At 39.0% G+C, this 7,435-nt stretch overlaps 1 long non-coding RNA gene across 1 annotated transcript; it reads left to right on the top strand.

The window, feature by feature from the left end:
• The first annotated feature begins 2,280 nt into the window (after positions 1-2,280).
• Positions 2,281-4,029, top strand: LOC115004684 (uncharacterized). Its single transcript, XR_003831869.1, has 3 exons — positions 2,281-2,389; positions 3,694-3,749; positions 3,967-4,029. It is a non-coding gene; the product is annotated as an uncharacterized LOC115004684 (long non-coding RNA).
• The last annotated feature ends 3,406 nt before the right edge of the window (positions 4,030-7,435 follow it).

Raw genomic sequence — 7,435 nt, 5'->3', positions numbered from 1 at the left:
TTTCCTTCCACTGAATCTTTTCTAACACGATACTCCAGAGAGTATAAGAATATGCTTCTGCCTTCATCATTTGTTAGATGCTATAATGGTTCATTTAAAAACTGATGCAACACCTTTTCAAAACAAGTTCCTCATGCCTGATACTGTGGCAACAGTAAATGAAGTTTGTGTTATAGATGATTCCACGTCTGTGATGCACGTTATGAAGAGGCAGCTGAGCCCAGGTCCAAACAGCAGATCAGAAAACATAGGAGTCATCTTTCTAGCAGCTGTTTCTGGAAGTCACTGACCAACAAAGATAAAGATGACCAAGGTTTTCTAAAGGAAATGACAAACATGCACCTCTCTCAAGTGAACCTATGGAACAGCCAATCAGAAGCATTTCTCGCACTCATTGGCTCTGCTGAATCGGGGCCCCGGTCAGCGCCAACAGGTGTGTCAGGGCCTTTGGACGTTTTCTCTCTCTCCCACCTCCCTCCCCACCGACATAATGAGCTCAGTCTGAGGAAACACACACACACACACACACACACACACACACACACACACACACACACACTAAGCCTTCAAAATAAATGTTTCTATGAAGTGTTATCAGAAATATGTTTTTATTAGGCGCAGTGGAACTTTCACATCATTTCCCTCCTTACTGTGTGTGTGTGTGTGTGTGTGTGTGTGTGTGTGTGTGTGTGTGCGTGTGTGTGTGTGTGTGTGTGTGTGTGCACTTGATGATGACGCACATTTCTATATCTCCGGATGAAGAGTGGAGATATAAATATTGCAGCACAGAATGCAGCCTTCACATTTCAAGATATCTTGTGGAAAAAGAAGCTTAGCCTGCAGACTATTTCTGCATTAGTCAGCTCTATTGTGGCTGTCTTGCCAACGGAGCAGGATAATGCAGACACACACTGACGCACACACACAGTTCACTCACATATTACGAGCCAGAGAAGCCCAACGAGCATCTCTTACGACAGCGGACTGAGCCACTCGCTGAGATGAAAGCAGAAGATTTGTCCTGAACTTCATGCGAGCTTCACCAGCTGTTTGTAAAGAAACGTCTTTCCAGAAAATGACATCTTGTTTGCACTCATTTAATTTCAGTGCAGATTCAGTTTAGGAGATGCAAAGGCCTTCAGAGTATCGTCATAACCACCAGCAGTGCCCAGACAATAGAACAGATGAACATTTTAAATATTAATATTAAATATTTACTGCTTTGTTTCCAGCTGTTTTTAAGACCAACCCACTTGTAGAAGAGAAGAGCTCACGAAACATCATTGATGCATCACTGACGGAGTTTCTCTTTAATAACTGGCCCAGTGTCCCAGAGACCATGATCCTCGTAGATGAAGGTGAACAAACACGGTGTATTCTCTCTTATATATATATATATATATATATATATATATATATATATATATATATATATATATATATACAGGCAAACACACAACACACTCATAATATTGCTAGTGAGCCTCCTCCTGTCCAGGCTGTGTCTCTCTCTCTCTCTCTCTCCAGCTGAGACGCTTCCATCTCTCCCCAGCAGCCGGCGCCCTAACCACACCCCACGGTTTAGTGTGTGTGTGTGTGTGTGTGTGTGTGTGTGTGTGTGTGTGTGTGTGTGTGTGTGTGTGTGTGTGTGTGTGTGAGAATGATGCCTATTTAACGTCTATAAAGAACTACCAAACACACCTCAATGGGCACAAACAACATCACCTTCCCTCCCTAATACCTCCATCCTTACACTCCGCACTACCTGTTGTCACGCGCATTCTGCTCGCTTCAGGCTCCTGCTGTTTGCGTGTACGCAGGAATAACAACTGAAATTAAATGTAAAACAAAGTCTGTTGTTCTAATCACTTCTCGCTAGATTGCAGCTTAACAATCGCTCTTCAAGAGACAAATTGTTAGTAATTAAGTGGGGGATGCAGGGAGAAGCGTTCAGTTCAGTGGTAATTATAAAACTGCTAATTTAGAGTGTTGCTCTGTAAACCCATTTAGATTACAGCGCTGCAATTAAATTGGCAAAAGACTATAATTACTAACACATCTCACAATATTCCATCGAGTTTTCCTATTTATCTGTCGGAGCCGGTCCGGACTACTTCTCATTAAACTCCGATCTTGGAGATAAAGTCATGCACACACACGAGACACGACTGGGGAGCGGGTCAGAAGAGGCTTTGGGCATAAAACATGAAACTCACAATCTGGCAACGGACTAGAGGCCGGTGTAAATACAGACGGGTTACTGGGGAATAGGTGAGCAGGTGCATGTGGGAGTCAGGTGACTGGGGGAGAGGGGACGTGGCTGAGGAGAAGGACAGAGACACATGGTCACATGGTCGTACAACCAACAAACATTGCAACCTTCACTGAGGTAGGATTTATTGCTGGGCTGTTGGATTAAACTGCGAGTACTTTGTAGCTAAGTGAACCTGATAAAATGTCCAGTAATATTCTTATTAACAGCTTCTCCCACCACATTATGCATCGTTCTAGTTTGGGCTGAACTCATGAAGAGACTGAAGTTGTTAAAACTCAATAAGAACATCTCTGAGGGATCTGGACGGAAGTCTTTTAACATACGTGATGTTTAACATAAAGACTTTTGTGTTTTTGTTTGATGTCCACTCTTAAATGTTTATATTCCTCAATATAAGTTCGCAGAACAATATTGTTTTTGGCTTGTGAGAGGTATCATATTGGTACTAGTTCAAACTGACAGTAACTCAAACTCAGTTCATTTCATCCGAGCACATATCGTATTAAGATGCTGCCATCGTGTGGTCCCACTGCACAACTGCATCCATGTCAAAAACTGACTCCTGTGTGTGTGTGTGCGTGTTGGTGCGTGTGTGTGCGTGTGTGCGTGCGTGTGTGTGTGTGTGTGTGTGTGTGACTGAAATGGATGGTGAGGACTAAATAGATAGAAATATAGATTATAAGGTTTAATATTAGTTAGTGACTTTAATCAGCTAATTTATCTTCCATTTTTTTGTGGATTGAAACAAATAATTATAAAAAAACATATATATATATATGTGTATATATATATATATACACATATATATATATATATATACATATATGTGTATATATATATATGTATATATATATATATATATATATACATATATATATATATATATATATATATATATATATATGTATATATACATATATATATCAACCACATGCATGACTTTGTGGAAAGGATTCTGATTGGTTGGTTAACCAGACTAAAGTCACAGTCTGTAATTAAAGAAATTCAGCACAAATAACATGGTGTTGTAAATGTTATGCACTTTGTACAGTCGGTTTCAATATCAGCTGTATAGATTAATGATTCACCACCAACGTTTGATAATGTTTGATAATGGTTAACAGGTATATGTAGTCTTAAACTAATGGCCTGAGTCATGTTTTGAGGGAAATGTTTTTTTTTCATAAACATGTTGCAAATACAGTCATGTCAGTAAAGTGTCATCAGTATTACAAAAGACTGTGTTGGGAGAGCTGGAAGAATGTTTGGGGTTTACCCAGCCAGACTGGTTTACTGAACATATTAAGTTCACGCCTTTGTCCTACAAAACAAGATCAGTTATATGATCTTGTTATCTTATAAACTTGTTATATAATCTTGTTATCTTCGTGAATCAAATGCTTTCGGTTTGTGCGCAGTATAAATATCCCAGCTGACACAGACAGCCCCAGATTCTCCTGCCGCCTCGTGTCCGGTAAGTTTCAGTTAAACCTTTTGCTGAAAGTATTTTACTGCTTTACTTTACTAATGTAAATATGTTGTAATTTCTTACTCACCGTTTCCAATCAATCACAGACTTTGGAGACTTTATGTGGAATATTTTCAGTTATCTTATTTGAGTATCTGAAATCATTCAAATATACAATATTTGGTTCTGTAAAACTAAAGAGATTATATGTTTTCCCCTCTAGGTTTGAAAGCACAGAGGAGTTAAAGCAGATCTACGATGAACAGCGAAGGACAAGAGCTTGCACGTACAGTCCCACTTACTTATATACCTATAACAAAAGTGATTCAAAGAAAGTGAATGTTCTTTTCATTTAAAAAGGACGTTAAAATCTATAATCTAAAATCTTACAATAAATAAGAAGATTCTAAATTCAATTGTAAATGATCACCCACCACTGCAGAGACCTGGAGCCAGGTATAGAAGCTGTTCCCACAAATAAACTGGTATTACAGGTGTACAGGTGGAATGATGAGGAGCAGATTAAATATAATATTTACCTTCAGTAAAACGTTGTCTCTAGGTTGTTTGCTGATTGCGTGATTCATTTTGCATTCTACACATCGTTCTGTAAAGTGTCAAAGACGCATTATATTATTATATTATATTTATAAACGTAATTTTAAATCATCTGGAGAATTCAAATTGTGATGCACTTTCAATATGAGCTCTATAAATGAGTGATTCACCACCAACGTTTAATAAAGATTATAATGATTTACAGGTACATGTGATGAATTAGTGTAATGAGTGAGGAGTCGGCAGAAATATTGATATGCAAAAGGTGTTGAAGGGCGTTTTACATCTATTGATGGCTTACTGTTGGAGTGGAGATGAGGCTCGTGCATCAGCACCCAGTTCCACAATGATTAAGATTCATTAAACAATTAAAACACATGAATCTGACGAAAATATTGTTTTTGCAAGTTTAATGCATCTCCCTGGAGTTTGACTCCTGGCTTGTGCGCGGCAACAAACACAACAGAGCAGCAATGGGATTTTTCCAAAAGTAGTCAAGTTTATAATGCAACTGGCAGTTGGAGCAATTCCAATGTTTCGATGCGTCGAATACTTGGACAGAGTCAAATTCATTTTATTTGTCAACAGTGAACTAAGTTGGTTCTGATTCTGTTTGAGTTGTGAATATTCTCACACATTTAACAATACAAGACTGGCAAGAATGTTTGTTTCCTGTTTGCTCAGCTGTCAATCAAAGTTCTTAGACAGAAAGTCAGAATCGGGAGGTCAGACTTTTACAAAATCAGACATTGGATCTTTAAGGAAGTGAAGAAGAAATGCGTCTATGATCCAGACGGGTGTGAAGTCCTGCGCCAACATGTCTGAGCTCACAGAAGCAATCATTGATAGACAGGACACTTGATTCAAAATGTTTTGATTTATCTGATTTGATTGTCTGCAACTGTTATGCAATGAATTACCAAGAATACAACGTTTGCTTCTGTGAAAGTAAAGAGATGTTTTTATTTTGCCTTCAGGTTTGAAAGCAAAGGAGAGTTAAAGGAAAAGTCCGACCATGTCTACAGTGAACACAGAAGAACAAACAGGTACACTCCCACTTATGTGTATACTGTAAGTAAATGCTCATTCACTCAACCTGTATTTTTTACACATGTACGTATATCAGCGTTTCAGTGTTCACTTTCACATTCTCTCCTCCGCTGGGAGGGCTTAGCTCCTGACACACACACACACACACACACACACGACTTCACGTCACCACCGCTAAGCTAAATGTGGACTCGTCTTCGGTGTGATGACGTTTAGTCTCATTTAGCCACTTGTTAGCAACCGCCTTTTTTAAGACACAGACACTTCAGGAATTCAATAGTGGGACATTTAGAACAAAACGTTCTCTCTCTTAAGCTGGTGTTAACCACAGACCTTATTTCAGGCTTCTAACCAAAAACCCATTGACTTCAAGACGAGCTAAAATACTAACTCATTTCTGGGTTTAATAATAATAATAATAATAAATTGTATTTATAAAGCGCCTTTCAAAGCTAAAAGCAATCTCAAGGCGCTTTTTAGGTTTTAGGACTCATTCCTGCTCCACTCCAACTGTCATGAAACTTAATAATGCACCAAAAAAGGCAAATAGGAAGACTGCAAGCTAGCAAACATGGATGTGAAACAATCCAAATCATTAAAATATTATGTTTTAATGAGAGTCAGACCTCAAGGATACACGTACAATGCGTTATAATTAGTAACACTGAATGGAAACATGACATATGTTATACTCACACTCATTCACAGGCAATCCAATAGGGACTTCCTGTTGTTCATTTCTAAAAGTGATTTTCTTTCTCTTTGACAGTCCTATCCAACTTTCTCTCCAAACTGGGACTGGAGACATTTTATCCCAAAAAGCTCACTCTTCGGTCTCTATTGGAGATCAACAAAAACAGCATATCTGATGAAACTGTCTCATCAGTGAAAGAAATACCATGGTGTTTTCTCAGAAATCTATTTAAAATCAATGCAGAATGCAGGAACTGTATAAAAGTGTCAAAGAATGATGATGATGTTCTTGACGATGATGATGATGATGATGATGAGAACAATGATCTCTTTGACCTGGAACGTCCCACTGCAGATGACTCTGCAGAGGATAAGGTTAACCCTCTGGACCTCATAACAGCACTCTTCCTTTGTGCTGACAGCTTCTTGCAACAGGAAATGGCCCTCAAGATGTCAATGTGCCAGTTTTCTGTCCCACTGTTGTTGCCCCATGCCAATAACAGTCAGAGTACCCTGATGCTGTGGGCTCTGAGAGACATTGTCAAACAGTGGTGTCCACATGATTTGTCTGAATCAAGAGGGTTTGTTGAAAACAACATTGTCCAAGCAAATGTACCATTCTATTCCTTTGTGAGGCTGAAAAACTGCAGTTTATCCAAGTCCCAGATTTTGAATTATGTTCTCAGCGCTGGCCAACAGAATCACAACATGTTCATACACCGAGATATGAAAGAAGGAGTACTTAAAAGAAACATTGCCAATGGTTTGGTAGAGGTTTGCTGGTGCCTTCCCTCTGGCAGAAAGAATCTTGACATATTTCCAAAACCAGTAGCCTTCGTCAATCTTAGAGGAGACATTGTTGAATCACTCACACAGTTCACTTTTCTTTTTCAAGTGTCAAATGCTACCTTTGTATTCCTGGACAAGGTTGAAAAAGAGGAGCATGGGATTCTGACTTCACTTCAAGGTGTGAGATCCAAACTGTTCTTGGTTGTTAACCGCAGGGAGGGAAGTGCTAGAGAGGATATGGAGTCTGTCAAGACAACACTGAAAGCATTAGATTTACCAAAGAGCAGGGTGAGAATCAAAGACCCAAGTGTAAACATTGTAGGGTTTTCAGAGAAACTTTGTGCAACCATCAACAAATCATTGACAGATGGAACAATCACAACGAGTATTGAAAATATGTTTGACAAAGCAGTTGAACTTGGTCTGAATGTGGATGAATGCACAAGTGACGATCAAAAGAAGGCAGCTGAGGAGATTGTGAAAGGAATCGGGGTGCAAAGTATCTCAGATTACAAGAACCAACAACTTCCTCTGCAAGGAGATAACTGGAAAAGGTTATCACAGATAGAAAAGGAAGAATGTAGGTTAAAGAAAGCTGGTGA

The sequence above is a fragment of the Cottoperca gobio genome, chromosome 3 (assembly GCF_900634415.1).
Source record: "Cottoperca gobio chromosome 3, fCotGob3.1, whole genome shotgun sequence".
Classification (NCBI taxonomy): Eukaryota; Metazoa; Chordata; class Actinopteri; order Perciformes; family Bovichtidae; genus Cottoperca; species Cottoperca gobio.
The sequence above is the reverse complement of the archived record's forward strand: the minus strand, read 5'-3'. Positions and strand labels throughout refer to the sequence as shown.